This window comes from Balaenoptera acutorostrata, chromosome 8, assembly GCF_949987535.1.
Source record: "Balaenoptera acutorostrata chromosome 8, mBalAcu1.1, whole genome shotgun sequence".
NCBI lineage: Eukaryota > Metazoa > Chordata > Mammalia > Artiodactyla > Balaenopteridae > Balaenoptera > Balaenoptera acutorostrata.
In genome coordinates, this window is record NC_080071.1 from 22,352,234 (window position 1) to 22,369,710 (window position 17,477).

At 37.2% G+C, this 17,477-nt stretch overlaps 1 protein-coding gene and 1 long non-coding RNA gene across 6 annotated transcripts in view; one reads left to right on the top strand and one right to left on the bottom strand.

The window, feature by feature from the left end:
- Positions 1-17,477, bottom strand: part of RBMS1 (RNA binding motif single stranded interacting protein 1) — a 212,207-nt gene that overhangs the window by 136,738 nt on the left and 57,992 nt on the right. The gene's annotated exons all lie outside the window — the stretch shown is intronic.
- LOC130708669 (uncharacterized) lies at positions 8,387-15,086 on the top strand. Its single transcript, XR_009008970.1, has 3 exons — positions 8,387-8,561; positions 10,846-10,966; positions 14,757-15,086. It is a non-coding gene; the product is annotated as an uncharacterized LOC130708669 (long non-coding RNA).

The window sequence follows — 17,477 nt, forward strand, 5'->3', positions numbered from 1 at the left end:
GAATAATTAATAACATCCTTTAAGTAAATGAGGATGCTGAAAAGCTTTCTATTCTCCCCTGAATTACAAATGTGAAGGTTCACACAAGAAAATACAGAATTAGAAGTAAATTTCTATTCAGTTGGGGATACATGAAGGCAACCTTTCCAGCAGTAGAATATTTAGTTAAGAGTACTGCAGTGGGGGCTTCCCAGGTGGCGCAGTGGTTGAGAATCTGCCTGCCAATGCAGGGGACACGGGTGCGAGCCCTGGTCTGGGAAGATCCCACATGCCGCGGAGCAACTGGGCCCGTGAGCCACAACTACTGAGCCTGCGCGTCTGGAGCCTGTGCTCCGCAACAAGAGAGGCCGCGATAGTGAGAGGCCCGCGCACCGCGATGAAGAGTGGCCCCCGCTCACCGCAACTGGAGAAAGCCCTCACACAGAAACGACGAAGACCCAACACAGCCATAAAATAAATAAAAATAGAAAAAAAAAAAACTGTAATAAAGAGTACTGCAGTGGGCTACACAAGGAGCTTTTAAAAATTCTCCACCCGAAGTGTCTTTAAGAATGACTAGTTCTGGGTTATCTAATACACTTAACACATGGGACAAACTGATGACAGACCTGTGGCAGATTGATACTCCCCTAGAGAAGAGAAGGCAAATGAGGAAATTCTGCTATTGTCATGACAATGTGACTGATCATGACATCAGCAATTCCTAATTCCAAACTATGAAGAACACTCCCAGAATGCTGACAACACATTAAACAGATCCTCCCAGAACCACCCTTCCTTCACCTCCCAATCTAATAGTTGATCTAGTGGCAGATGTGATGAAGTTTCAACTAAAGGATTATTAAATGTTAAAATCTATTAAATTCTTCTAAGTTGGAGGAAGCACTAGATAATAGCTGAAGACATTTTTCAGACCTATAATATATATCATATTATATTATATCATAGCATATTATAAAATGTTACAATTTATAAAATGCTTTATTGTACATCTCATTAAAGTGTCAGGGAAGGAGGCAGGGCCGGCATCCTCCACTTTTTTAAAACAGGAGAGTGAGCCTCAGGTAGGTTAAACGACTTGACCTGGGTCATGAAGCAGAACCTCAAGGTTGGAAAGAATTATTAAAAGCCAGTTCCCGTGCCTGGCATATAATAATCACTCAAGAAATAATACAATAATAGAATGAATGCTACTGTCTCTCCTTGGACACCATGACCGATAATAAATTCAATCTATCCATATTTAGTCATTTCTATTAGAAGGTTCTTTGTTAAACAGCCTCCAAATCTGAACCTACTCATTATATTCCTACCCCAGGACTACAGTCTATGTCTTCTATAGATTGTATACAGCTTTCCTCTGTATTCTGTACTGTCCAACCCATAAAAGTGAGGGTGGAGTCACCTTGTTTTGAGCCTTAACAACCTTGTAAGAGTGCTTAAACAGTCTCTAAATCTCTAATGAGTTACTTAACCCACTGTCTTACAAGCAGTAAATTTTTTTGGAGGCATGAATGGATGAGGAATGGTAGCTTTCTTACACAGACACACAGACACACAGACACACACACACACACAAATGACAGAAATGATGATTTGCATCCTCTTTTCAAAATGATGATTACTTGAAATTAGAAAGAGCTGAATGTAAGAAATGGAGTGATCAAATCTTAAAGACTACATTTTACAGATTATATTAAACATGGTGAATTTGCATCCTAAGCTTTAGATCACTTGGGATCCTAAGAGGTATTGTAATGAATGTTGCATTTTGCATTTGTATGTTACTTATTAAGGAAATGGTACTCCACGATCAAATGGTTTCTCTCTCTTGACCTCAACTATTACTGTCAGAATAAATCTTCTTGCTTTACTTTTTGGGGAAAAGAGAAATGTCCTACAAATCTCTCTGAGATCAGCCTCCTATAAATATTTGGATATAAACTGTATGTCGTGCAATCTAAGATGCCACTGATTATAATATGCTTGACAATTACTGAGATGTTAACATTTGAAAAAATGGACAACAGTAGTTATAGGACATCATAAATTAAAAGATGCATTCTGGTTTCAGCAATGCTGAAATGTGAAAAAAGTGAATCTTGGAATCTGTGTAGTATTGGCACACAGGTACATGAGCACAGTACATACAAATGCACACACATGTTCTTTTTATTCATAGCCTAGGCTCCAGAAATATATTTCTCAAACACTCATTTTTAATCTTCTAAAGAACCCAGAGCTACTGAGTGATTACAAGTAAATGACACACACTCAGTTTTTCCAAGATCTGACTATCATACCAGTGGGCACAGTCTCCACAAGGCAGAATGAGAAACTTTACCCTAATCTCACAAAAGAGCAGACTGAGCTGTCAGTTTCCCTCCTCAGCCATCTCCTCAGTCACCTCAAGTTACACCCGTAGTGTTTTAGATATACAGTGCACTTATGTGATAAGAAAGGTTAGAGGGAGAGGAGCCTGAATCTGTAGATATTTATCAGACTTCTCCACGCCACACTTCCTGTTATTAGTGCTTTAAAGTTGTCAATTATGAACATAACTTGAGAACATTCATCCTGGACTGTTACTTCTTTATCAAGTTTAAGTCACACAAATGCATGCACACGGACGCACGCACTCTCAAAAGATCACTCAGTGCTGATCTGGCACACAGCATCAATTCCAACCTATGAGTCTTACAGATTTCTACCTTTTTGCAGGGCCCGGAGTACCAGTTCTCAGTCTTCCTAGGACTTCCGATTGGAAAAGTAATTTTTATGTGAATCAGGTAGGTCAGATAAAAAGATATATATCTAAAATGGTTATCACAACCCTTAAAATTGATATGAAATGACAAAGTGAATCAAAAGCAATAACTTAGCAGGTGAGATGACCCAGTTACAGAAAAAGATGTAAATGGCTCACACTTAGAGCAATGACTATTAGTACTTGTTGGTATCTGAGGGTTCCTATTTGTTCAGGAACTGACTGGTCCCTTTTCCTCCTCCTTCCTTATGCAGCTTTCCTTTTAGTCATTTCATTGCTGATGTGAAGATAAAACCGATAGGAAAAAGTGAAACAAACTGGTCAATTTATTAACTGACTGGAGGTTGGTCAAACTGAAGGTTGGAAATTATCTATGAGTTTCATTTATCTGTAACGTTTCCCTTGTTATAAGAAAGAATTATAATTGATTTCACACTGAATATTATCTTAGAGAAATTAACATGTCAAACCACCAATATATCTCAAGCCCCAACTCAGGGTGCGGCACACACTAGGCATTCAAATATTGGTTTAATGAATAAATAGACAATATCTTCAAAATGCATGCAAGTCCTATTGAAACAGATATTATGTCCTAAAAGTAAAACAAGCTTATTATTTTGATATGTTAATTCAATGACAAACTATAAATTCGAATTGAGTAGCCAAACTTCTTCAGTATTAAAGAATATCCTTCCAGCTTCTGTAATTCATAACTTCTTGAGTGATTTGAAAATATATTCTATCTAGGGGCTCTTTTAAGAAGCTTTAGAATTCATTTAAGCTATTTACCATAGACATCAGTTAGGTAAAGAAGGCTACAAAATATTGCAAATCATTGTAGAAACTTTTTCCCATCTCTATAACTGTCTCCTTTATTTTAAAAAAATTGTAATTTAAGTTTTGATAATTACCATATTTTTAAAATTAGGTGTACAAACTCTTGTAACTGAAAATAGATTGTTTCATTCTATCACATAACACTTAAAAAAATTCTATCAGTACATAAGAATGGGCAAATTGTTCGTAATTGTTGAAGCTGTTCTTTCTACTTCAGTGTATATATGAAAATTTTCATAATTAAAGTATTTTTAAATGATACAGTGTACTAAAAGCCTTGTGAGGTTGGTTCTCAGAGGATTCCAGAAACCAAGGCAAATTGATTCTTGGTGCTCCAACATCTAGAAAGTTTTCTTTTAAATAACTACTTTATCTGTCCATTTTATTCTTTTCTTCTAAAAAAAGAAAAAGAAAAACATTTAAAAAGTTGAGATATGAGACTACAGTCTGAATAGTACAAGGGTGACAGCAAATGTGTTGGAAAATGCTATATAACTTCAAGTGATTAAACATAGGATTTAGCCAATTTCTACAATCGACAGTGAAAATGCACTATTTCTAAATTAGCAGCACCTCTATGTTCTTTACTGACTCTTTTCTTTTTCCATATCTTTTATCCATTAGTTTCCTCAAACTAGAACTGCTGGAACCTCTTCTGTTTCTCACTCTAACCGGTCCTTATTTATTCCAAATTGTTGTGTACATTGCTTCTAAAATAATTTGTTATGACTTCTTTGGCCGTATCACTGTACTTCCTAAAACTCCCACATCAAGCGCAAATTTCTGAACATCACTTGTAAAGCACTCTTTCTAACTCCTTTCCCCCTTTACCTCTCTTCCGGCTACTACTTGTGTTTTGGCTACAGATGAACTCACTCTTTTCTGGCTCTGAGTTTTGCCAGGAAACAGCCTCTGTTTTTCCATCAGCCAAACCACATTCATCCCTCCCTCTGTTTACTCTGTTGAAATCACAGCTCATGGTCCACCCCCTCTGAGTTCTTCCTACTTTCATCTATTTTCCAAGACCTCTCGCTACATTTTCTAAGGATTGTATTAATGCCTAAATTAGGTCAACCTAATGTCTTTACATTGTAAACTCCTCTACTGATGAAACCATGGCCAAGATTTACCATATACTCTCCACTATTTACTACATCGAAAGGCATCCTGTAAGAGCTCAGCAAGAACTTATTGGCCTGGCTTCACCATAAATCAGTTGTTCTCAGACTCTTTTCCAGTCCAGCACACCTGAGGAATACTATGTATTCCCATCAGTCATTGCGGCTTACTTCTACACGATTCTGGGTCAGAAATGAGGAGGACACACACTCTCGTCCTTATCTGAAAAACACTGTTATAAAGAATGAACCAGGGCTTCCCTGGTGGCGCAGTAGTTGAGAGTCTGCCTGCCAATGCAGGGGACACGGGTTCGAGCCCTGGTCTGGGAAGATCCCACATGCCGCGGAGCAACTGGGCCCGTGAGCCACAACTACTGAGCCTGCGCATCTGGAGCCTGTGCTCCACAACAAGAGAGACCGCGACAGTGAGAGGCCCGCGTACCGCGATGAAGAGTGGTCCCCACCTGCCGCAACTAGAGAAAGCCCTCACACAGAAACGAAGACCCAACACAGCCATAAATATATAAATAAATAAAATTAAAAAAAAAAAAGAATGAACCAGAGAGTAGTTACAGGAACCCAGAAAAAATATATTTAACTTCAGCTCTATTTATATAGATATAAGAGATATGTCTATATAACATATATTATAGAATATAATGCTTTGCTATTAAAAAAAAGGTTTACTATAAGATACATAAAAATTACAGCCTCTTGATCTAAGAGGGCTTGCGACTGATGAACTGTCTTCTCAGGTAAGGATGTATTTTATTAAAACCCAAGATGGTACCAAAATGTATCTTAGAATGACTAACACAGCTGAAAATTACTTTCTCCTCATGACACGACTTCCCTTGAAACTCCAATGGTTGATTCTTCTGTCTTCCCCACGCCAAGAGGCATCTGCCTCTTCCTTGTTCCTCTTCAATGCTAAACAGTACAGCCCTAGAAATGCTCTCTGTCTCGTTATATCACCTACAGATTGCCATTGCCGTTTATAGTATGGAGTAGAGGACGAGGCAGGGGCTTTCAATAAAAACTTCCAGGTTTGAAAGACAATTCTACCACTTGATAACTTAGCAATCTTCAGCTAAATCTGTTTAACTGTAAAAAGGGAAAAGATAACAATACCTCCATTATGAAGTTTCGGGAAGAAGAAAATAAGACAGTTCAGTTTGTTAAATTACAAAGATCAGTTATTATCATTTATTTACCTTCAACATAAAGATAGTTTTGCACATAGCTAAGAGCTTTTCCTAGGTGATATAATGTCACCTAAAACCCCAACCTTAGAGGTAGGTCCTTGAACTCCACTTCAAGAAAACTTGCATATTTGCTTGACTTCAATGACTAACATCATTACATGCCATCAAGTCCTGAAATGCCCATTCTTCCATCGCTTCTACACTCATTAATAAAGATAACAGTATTAGCATTTTTGAGTGCATAATATATGCCAGACATTGTTATAAGTACTTTATAGGCATTGTTTCATTAATCCCCACACCGCCATTATTCTTCCCATTCCAGATGTGAAAATGTAAGCTTCCCCTTCATTCTCTTTATCCTTCCATTCCTCTGTTCCATCAGGCCACACCATCACCACAATTACCAACAGCACCTCCTCCCCACATTTCACTTCCTAACTAATCTAGAGCCCCAAATCAGGGACACCAAGTTTGTTCTTTCCAGTATCCAGTATCCACAGCCTTTCGTCCTGTCTTACAGACAAGCACCTTCCACCATCAGACTTTTCTGTTCCTCCTCGTGGGTTGCTAATGACTGCAAATCATAACCATGCTCATTGGCTTCACCAAAAAATCACTTAAGCTTAATGTTCACTTTACTCATTTCCAAGTGGCTCCCTACCCCATCCCCCCCCCGAATTAATTCCAAACCTTTTAATTTTTTTTTCCCTGAAACTCTAAATCTCACTCTTCATTGCTAAATGATAACATAGAGATCATCTGACATTATTTATATGAACTTTTCTCAGTTCTTTCTCAAATATATATATTTCTTCTTGGCATTCTTCTTTCTTTCTCCAGGGATCCAGACCCATAGTCCAAACTGCCTCGAGCCTCTGCTTCCCTGCTCAGCATGCAATGTGCTCTCTCTCTCTCTCTCTCTCTCTCTCTCGTGTTACCACTGAAATCTATATCCTCCCTACTATGGCCACTTGTAGTGTACTTTGGTTATATCCATCTGTGCATTTCACTGGAATGTGTACGCTTGTTAAAAGCTAGGGGTCTAGCTCAATGCCTTGCACACAGTTGCAACTCTACAAACAAAAGTTATTTTAAATTTATTGACATGAGTCCAAGAAAAAAAATAGCATTTTCATAAAATTAAAGAGAAAATTTTCCCTATACTCATGTAGCACTTTTATTATCTATTTTGTTTTTGTTTTCACACAGAAAGTCCTCAGAATCTGAAAAGCACTTATTCTCTAATGAGGGAAAATACTCTCAAATGTGTTTGGGAATGCTGATCATTTCCAAAGTGCAGGAGGAATGAAAGCCCCATTAACTGGCAACTTTGGATAGTCATGCTCTAACAGGGAAAGCTGAGCAACTGAATCTTTTTTTTTTTTTTAATTTTATTGAATCTTAAACTGCTCGTCAGGTTCTTCTTCAACCCAGTTGTTAGAGGAAAACTTTTAAATGAAAAACATAATTACCCATTTGGGTCTAATTATGCCTACCATCTACTCATATACTATTAGACAAATGGCAGAATCTAGGAAAGATTTTATAAAATAAACTTCAGAACCTCCATTTCATATTAAAAAAAAAAAAAGCAAGCAAAGGAATAAAGAATTGACAACTCTGTCCTGGTGTTTATTTTTATACCCTGAGCAACCAAAAGCTAAAACATGAGCAGCTATTGGAAGGTAGAGGACTTAAAAAACAAGCATAAAAGGGGATGGTTGCCTTGAGAAAATCAGGAATTGATCATCTCTTCACAGACAAATAATAAAGATTTAGATCTGAAGGCCAAAAGAAGCCTTCAGACCTACATTAGAGACCTTAATCTTGGTTCCTGGGTGGAATATGGTCAAGAAAATGAGTGTTTCATTTCCTGACATCTGAAGTTAAATTATCTCCATTCCTGATAGTACCTATAGCTGCTTAAGTGCGCAGCATGAAGTGGGAGATTTTTAAAGGTACTTCTTTCTTTTAATGGGATAGTCTGTACTCTCAAGTTTGAACACATTCACTTCTTCAGTGCCTGCAGAACCAAATAATTTCTTACTACTACTACAGTGAATTCTTTTTAATCCAAAGAGAGATGATCAGGTCACTAAAAAATCTCAAAATAACTTTTCTCTTCCACCTGCCTTTTAGTTATTTTCTATCTTATTAGTTCCTTAAAAGTTTGATTAAGAGAGAAGATGATGGTAATTCCCTAACAACAGTCCTCATCTGTTCATTCAACCAATACTTACAGAGAGCCTACTATAGTCAAACAGTCAGGTACTGTGTACAGAGAGGGAGGTCATGAGGCAGCTGAGGGGCCATGACTAAGCAGAAGTTGGGAAGACGCAGAAACAATGAGACAGAGGAATCATCACTTGTAATAGTGACTCACAGGGCAAGGATTTGCAACAAGGAGACTCACAGGAGTGGAGGAATGAGCTGCCAGTAGATAGCAAGAAGCAAAGGAGCTAGACTCAGCAGCTAAACAAAGAGCAACTGGGAGACAGAAATGATGGAAGCTCAAGAGGGAAAATTCAAAACTCCTGCTGTTTAATTTGTGCCTTGAACTGAGAACAATCATCCAGTTGGTCTCCACAAGCCCCATGGCCACTATGGTCCTGCCAATCCCGAGGCCTGGTAAGGCAGCTTTCCTGGGTTCCCTTGAGGTCTGGTCTCATAACAGAGATTCTGATTCCCCTATATAGTCTCAGAACAATCCCACCCCCATTAATTAACACAAACAGTAGTGGGTCTCTATTACTTGCAATCAAAAGCATCTTGCTAAACAAATACTAACAGTTGTATAAGAAACTCTTCTTGAAAGTTAGCACTTAGCAACAGCAAGTCATTTCAAGAGGGAAATAATTTGATGTCAGGCAGTACCACCTGCTTATTTAAGTTACTAAATTATTTCCATTTCTTTCAAATCATTTAGTATTAACAAAATTGCCAACATGATCAGCTGGTACTATATTCATCTTTCTTATTATCCCAATTAAAGTGTTGCCACTTTCTGTATATGAGAAAACCAAGCTTCTCATATACAATCTGAGCTGTCTCAAATTCTTTCAAAGGAATGACAAGCTATAGGCTCCTCTCCCCACACACACACACACACAAAACCCACATACAAATTAGACTATTCTCCATCAAATTCAAAATATGTTTTCAATGTTTATCTATTTCAATGTCTCTAAACTAAACTATCATTTAATATATAAGAGATGTTATTTTTTGCAAATTCTTCTAAAAACTGTATATACGATGTCTAAGTAAGTTTTAGAGATTCTATTTTGGCTTTAAATGTATATGTTTTAAATCAAAGGAAGCATTTTTTTTTTCTTTTGCTATTAGAAGCCAACAGATTTTTGATAAGATGGTCTTAAGGGTTGTGTTGTATTTTAGGAATGAGCATTTCCTGTCCAGATTTGTGCTGCTGCCTCATTCCTGGTGACTTTTAAACAATCTAGGGTCACAGTGGCCTCTCTTTAATTAGTATCTCACTGGAGGGAGGGGAGCATGTCAAGAAGAAAAGAATGCATGAAGCCATTATAAACAAAGGTCTTCAAAGCAACTTAGAGATTTCGTCAAGGAATGAAAAAAGCCTAGCTCCTTCTTTGTTACCAAAGTAAAACAGGAAATGGTTTTGATTTCTACAAATTGAGAAGGCTAGAATTTTTATATATGTTTGCTTGTTAATTCTGGCTTAATGTGTTAGACTTTATTTCAATTTGATAGTCTTGATTGAAAACTATGCATTCATTGTTTAGACAACAAAAGAATGATCCATAAAGAAAACAACCGATTCAGTAAAAACTTTTCCATCTAAACCATGATTCCATTAAGATTTAGCAATATCCAAGTTATACAACATTTTCTTTCTTTTAAATAAGTACAATATTTAGGAGAGTAAAAGTCAGTAATACCTACCTAAAAGATATTTTTAAAATAGATATTAAATAGCTAAAACTGTACCTCTCATATCTATACATGTAATCAACTAATCTTATGAGGCCAGGAACAAAAATTCTATTTAAATTAGGTTCACTACAGTAAATGAATGAATGAATGAATTTAAAAAATCAAAAATAAAATTTGCCTGAAACTCAAGAATGACACAGCAATTTAAAAAACCTGAGAAGTCTAAATATATATAAACATATGTAGGTATGCATATCTATATATATGAGTATGTGTAGATAGATAAAGATACAGATTCCATATAAATATAATTTCAGAAGGGAATTATATTTTCAAAATACCAAAGAATAAAATTCTTGAAAATTAAGATGGTTTTGTCTTAATTGACAATGAATAAGCAATGCTTTTAGATGATTAAATCTTCAGTTAAAAGCACTGGCACTGATTAACGGTTTCTGTTGGGTACTATTTACAAGAAATCACCTCAGCAGGGTGCCCATGTCCAGTTTCATAATCACATAGTACACCCGCCCCACAGGATTACGTTCTGGGCAAGCTCGAATGTTAAGTTGAATTTCATTCTCTTCAGGAAGTGACTTTTACTCAAGATTGAATACAGCTGTTAGTACAGACCACTGCTCCAAATACACTTCTATGAGAACTGGAAGAAAACACCATTTTAAGAGTTGCAAATTCACTTTCATTATTCCAGATGTGTGCAACTAACTACATAGGAGGGGCTTCTTTGGTCTCTGTTTGTTAGTTGAATTAGGTTTTTATAAATATTCAAAAGAAAACATACAGGGTGGTTAAAAGATGGCTATAAGACTTTCCAAGTACTTTTGTAGCCTATATATTTTCCATAATCAGAGGACCAGTTTGTTTATAACAGACTTAGTGTCTCATTTTTTGTTTCAAAAATCAATGTTATCCTAACACTTAATTTTTTCTTAAATTTCATTCTTTCATACAACTTGGTTTTCTCTCTTTATATTCACAGAAATGAAGCCTGGCAAATCAAGTGGGGCCTCAACAGAGGAAATGCTGCCAGCTAAAAACACCGGATGTAATCGAGACCACAAGAGACACATACTTGGCTATACACATCGAACTGAAAAGAGGTATTGGAAAGAAACACTAAATTTTCATTGGATGGTTTAATTATTTTCGTGAAACCTTACTGGTTCATAGTTTACTCCCAAACAAAAAATATCCTGGAATTCTTCTGATAATCCTAGGTTCTACTTTCTGGAAATTAAAAAAGAAAAAATATCTCTGGATTCTTACCTACCATCCCTGCCCATCCTGCTATCTTTGTGGGAAGGAGAAGAGAGGGATGAGGGCTTCAGCCTGCCACACAAGACAATGCAGTATAAGTAACTTGGATCAGCTTCAGCAAATAGTTGAGAAAACAGCATTTTGTAAGAACGTCTTTTCTGATAGCATTACAGAAAATGTCCTTTCTTAAAGAATCAGAATAGCTCTGCCTGTAAATGGACAGATAAGAGACTAACTTAATGAACATTATTAACTCTCCTGGGTGGTGTGGTGGGGATAGGAAAGCCTCATTTACAAATTCCGCTGTAGCTGTTTTTCTATTCCCACCCTTTGACGTGGTGCTTCCTTTTATACAATGATAGCGATAGCTATCCGAACTTGAACTTTTTTTTAGAGGAAAGCATAAGGCTTTGGCACTTCTATTTTTATTTTTATTTGTTTATTTTTGGTTTGGCTATTAGTGTTTCTCAAGCTTCACATTTCAGTAACTACCTATTGCTCTCTTTCTAAAGATTTTTGCAATTAAATACATTCATCTGCTCCAAAAATAATTCTTCAGACAAAAACTAAAAATCCAATTTATTTTTTCAGTGAAGGATCAAGCTATTTTAGTTGTCAAAATATAATCATTTTCACTTAAGACCTTGATTGACGGGAACAGTTTTTATACTTTAAAAGTTAACAGGAAGTCTCCTTTCAATTTTTTTTTTCATATAATATGATGATTGTTTCTTAGGAAGGTGAACATTTCTCATAAGAAATGAAAGAATCTACCATAACTCACACAGGAGAAAGCATCCATCTCAGTGAAAACCAGTCATTTTTGAAACTGTGTTCTGTTATATATGTCAGCCATCTTACTGTTTCAAGCAAGCTCTGAAAAAAAAAAAAGAAAAGAAAACCTATTGCCACTAGAGGGAGATCCAAATTCCCTTTGTATCAATAAACGGGTAGAGTGCGTTTAACTTCTCAAACAATAAAAAGTATGATTGTAGTATATTTCTTTGTGATTAAACAATAAGACTAAATCAGGAATTAGGTTTTTAGGGGATACATTTTCCCCTTCAACTAGAATAACTACTGTGAATATATTTGATGGTTATTATGCATACATATTAAAAATGACAAAATTTTTTAATCTCTGGAAGTAGTGTAGGTCAAGAGTTTGTTTCTAATTGTTTATTCATTGAGAGTAGAATATTTTAACCTATCAAGCTTTACCTAATAATTGTCATAGAATTTTCCAAAGATGGCTGCCACAATCCCTCCCAGTCTGCGTATGCTTTCCCAATGTGAGTTTGCTCTCCTCGGTCAACAGTTGGACGCTGAATGTGAGTTGGCCCTGTAATGGACCAGAAGAATGTAAAAGCATTGCTGAGTAACTTAAGAAGACTTCAGCCAAAATGCCACGTAATGAAGTCTGGGCTGGTCTGCATCCAGTTAGAGAGACCACATGGAGAGAGAGGTCTTGCAGAATGGGAAGCCAGGTGGAGGGGCACAGAGGCACTCCAGCCAAGAGCCAGACACCTGGGGGGCACGTGAATGCACTCATCTTAGACCTTCTATCCACAGCTCAGTTCCCAACTGCATGCAGCTGCATGAGTGACCCAAAGTCACCTGGAACCACCCAGCAGATCCCAGCCAACCCAGGGTACTGTGCAAAATAATAAATCATTGTTTTAAATTTAGGATGGTTTGTTCCTCCGTAATAGATAACTGGAACAATAATACTAGTATATACATTTGTATGTGCTCTATAGTTTTTAAAAGCCCTTTCACATCCATAAGCTCCTACAGCCCTACCATGTAGTAGGAAACTGGGTCAGAGGTGAAATACTCTGTCCAAGAGTTGAGAGTGCTTAAAAGCAAATACAAAATTATTTCAGAGGTGTGTTTCTCATAAGAAAACACTGTATCTCTATTCTTCTATTTTGTATCTAGTATAGTAGTGATCATCAAATAATCAAGTAATTGACTAAAAACTACTCTCCAGTGCTTCTTTTTAGGAAGAACTGATTAATCTGAACATTTTTTTTTTCATTTCTACTAGTCTTAAGGATTCAAAAAGCAAAAAATAACCTTTCAGAACCTATGCCTCTTTATGCACACCTCTAGTTTTGTTGTGATGTTTAAGAACTGTTCATCATTTAAAGGTTCTATGCACAAAGCACTGGCATCTTCAAGCAATATAATAAACTGGATTTTAAAATTTGAGAATACGCATTAAAAATTCTTACCTTCTGTGGTGATCATTTTGTCATGTATAGAATTATTGAATCACTGTGTTGTGTACCTGGAACTAACATAGTGCTGTAGGTCAATTATACCTCCAAAAAAAAAAAAAAGTAAAAGTTCTTGCCTTCCCTATTCTCACTGCATTCACAAATTTTGCAACTCTCCTATCTGTTTGAGCTCCAGTTCAGCAATAATGATTGGGCACCTAGCCCCAGGTCCTTTGATGCTTCTTCCCCTCCTTTCCTTCCTCCAAGCTTTCCATGAGACTGCTTTTCCATGCGACTGCTTATGATTGATATGGACACACGGCTCCAGCAAGAGAAAAACCGTTGAGATTTTTCCCTTCAATGGCTAAGTGTTTGGGCAGGGTGGGGCGGGGGATTGCGGCAGGGGGAACGGTCTCAGAACTCAAGAAGGGTCTAATTCGCTGAGACAAGAGTCCAAGAATAAACTGGGAAGAAGATGATTGCTAGAAATCAGGTTTTCAGAATAAACTGAGTGGTCCATGTCTAAGATAGAATAAAATTCAAATTTCAAAAGCTTTAGATCCAGACTGGTAGTTCTTTCTTTTTGAGGAGGCATCTTATTATCTTTTGGTAGAGAGGTTCCAATTACCTGTATAAGTCATACTACTTCCTCTTTTCCCCAGACAGTAAAAGTGCAAATGAGAACAATGAGTGCCAGTGTAAGTTCCGAAAGCTGAAGGCTGTTAGGATTTAATTGAATAAATATGTGGATTAAGCATCTTCTGCTTTATACCTTTCAGTGGTGATTTCTTGATTTTAGGGTAAAGAACCAAACCCTCCACACATGGCCCACAAATACTTGCAAGATTTGATACCTATCCACCCCTCTAGCACCATTCTCTTCCTCACCCACTATGTTCCAGGTATACTGGTCTTTCAGGTCTTCATATCTGCAAGGTAACCTATCCAGCAACATGCTTTACACATGCTGTTCCCTCTGCGTGGAATGCTCTTCCTCTACCTCTGCCTGGTTAACTCCTACTTATCCTTCAAGTGTCAGCTTACAACACACACGGTACTTCTACCAGAAAATCCTCCCTTGCAACCCCCGGAAGAGGCTAGGCCCTCCTGTTACATCATCTTACGTAGAGTACACTGAACATCTCCTTTTCTGGACTCATCAAGTTGCAATTTAAATTATTATTTAATGTCCATACTCTGATGGAAGCTCCTTGAGAGAAGGGGTCATACCTGTTTTGTTCATTGTTTTTTCACCAGTGTCTTGTGCAATGTAGAGTAAGTACTCAATACTATGTATTGAATATGAATCTGTTATATTTAAGGAACTTAAAAAATATATATCTGTGTATAAACTTATATATTGTTATTTTATGTTGTATATTATACTATATTATATCATATTATATTATAGGTGCTTCTGAAGATACAAAGAAGAATCTATCTCAATAAGAGACATGCACAAATGACCAAGTGACAAAGCAGAACCTCATCAGTAGCAATATGGTGGAGATCTAAACAATACACAGTAGGAGAACAGGGAGAAGGAGACTGACCAAATAGTGACTACAGAAAACTTTGCGGAAAAGATTCTGAAAGGGCTTGTAAGAATGGGCAAGGCTGACACAAATATGTTTTTCTGGGCCATAAGAAACTGTCAAGTTCACAAGCGTTTGTCATCCCCACGCTTTTCTTTCTTCACTCTTCCTTTTCACCTGGTGTCTCAAATTCCTTCCCAGTTCTAGGAAATAAAAGAAATGGTGGTTTCATAGGACACTGGCAATGAGTAACTCAAAGAAATGTCATTTTGAACGATAAACTGTTAGACCTATGTGTAGACACTGGCTTAACCCCTTGCAAAAACAACTTGGCATGGGTGGAGGAATTCAGATTAGGAACTGCAAACCAACCCTAGCCAAGAAAAGACTTTAGCTAAATCCAGACATAAAGAATGTAAAACCCTTGGGACTGGGGACAGAATGTGCAGGCCATGCTGGTAGCCTGGTGACAATGTGTCCAAGAAGGAAGCAGAGCTTTGGGGAAAGCTAGGCTTGCTGCAACACTGCAGGGAAATCTTTGTGACTCACTGGTGTGTCATGACACAGTGACTGGGAAACAAGCATCTCATTTAATGATTTGGAATTCTGGAAAGATATGCTACTAAGGAGCCTGCCCAGCTGCCTAGAACAAAGCCCGTTCACACCTGGGACATCACCCTCATTGCCCAATCCTCAAGCAATTCACATCATGTAGGAAGTCCAACTAGATGAGCGATGAACTACTCTTCCCTTCTGGGGTTCGTGGCTACGGGCTAACTGACTGAATCTCCTGGGTAAGTACCTATTCTCACTGGTTTGGATATGAAGATAGGAAAATATGCTTAAAATGAGCCTGTTCACAGAATTAAGTTTTCAGCAGCAAACTTTATTTTTAGTTTCACAATAAAAAAATGACCGAAATTTGGTCCATGTAGGAAACATTAAGCAACAAGAAGATATAATTTTGTTGCCTGGCTTTGCATAAATCACATCAATGTTAAAGTGAAAAATGGGCTTCCATTACTGGAGATCCATTTGGTAAATATACTGCTTACACAAATGTTTCTGGTTCTGATCCGAAGAAATGTGGCTTGGCTTTGAAGACTTCTTTTTTAACACCATGTCTCCACGGTGTTATCTTAAAGCTTTTTAAACAACTATTCATCATAAGTGAATTTTAAGTCCCAAGTTTATTTTAATATCAATCTCTCAACACGAAGCACTATAATTTAAAAGCCGTCTGGAATACCCAGGAACATGCCTGTGCAATGGAGCTGCACCTCTTAAGTACAGAATTATGCAACCCTCATTTACTTTGTGTTATGTGATAAGGACTCAACTCCTAATCATTTTAATCACATATTTTTTATGACCTCTTTGTTTAAAGTCAATATTTTAACTGGCATATATCAAGATCCGAACATATCTCGGATCAGAAATTTTGTTTAAATTGAGAAAAGGCCTAGATATGAGCATAGTGGCCTAATTTTCACTTACTAAAGGAGTTTGTAATAAAACAAAATTTTTAGAGGTAATGAAACAACACTCAATAGGAAAAGTGTAGTCACTAGCTCATGAGAAGTGTTTAGTGAAGACAAGATACTAGTCCATTTAAAAACCAAATATAGCCACCTCTCTACCACTTCTTTGGGCGGTACATATAAATTAAATTCAAAGATATTTCTAAAATCTTACTCTGGTCAATAGTTTCAGCTCATTCAGTTACCAGCTATTTCATCAACACTACTAAAACACAGAAACATTGGACAGGAGTTTGATCTCTTTTTTTCCCATTGCTCACCCGAAACAAACAAGCATGAAAGAGCAAGACTTTGAGGGAGATAGCAGGAAGAAAACACAGCAACAAATGGGTTAGAAAATAGTCTATAATAGTGCCATCCATTAGAATCTTCTGTAATGATGAAAATGTTCTACGTGTGTACTGTCCAATACGGTAGCTGGTGAGCACTTGAAATATGGCTGAGTGTTGATTGAGGAGCTGAATTTTTTATTTTAATTAACTTAAATTTAAATGGAAATAGTCCCATGTGGCTAGTGGCTACCATATTCCACAGCACAGGCCTATAATTTACTAGATCCCTGAAAAAAGAAGAAGCAAACTATTGTACACGCGTACCTTGGAGATACTGCGAGTTTGGCTCCAGACCACCACAATAAAGCAAATATTCCAGTGCATATAAAGGTTATATTTACACTATCCAGTAGTCTATTAAATGTGCAATATCATTATGTCTAAAACACCAATGTACATACCTTATTTTAAAAACGCTCCATTGCTAACAAATGCTAACCATCGTCTGAGCCTTCAGTGAGTCATAATATTTTTGTGGTGGAAGGTCTTGCCTTGATGTTGATGGCTGATGACTGAGCAGGGTGGTGGTTGCTGAAGGTTGGGGCGACTGTGGCAATTTCTTAAAATAAGATAACAATGAAGTTTGCCACATCGGTTGGCTCTTCCTTTCACAAATGACTTCTCTATAGCATGCAATGCTGTTTGATAGCACTTTACCCATAGTAGAACTTCCTTCAAAATGGGAGTCAACCCTCCCAAACCCTGCTGCTTTATCAACTATTAA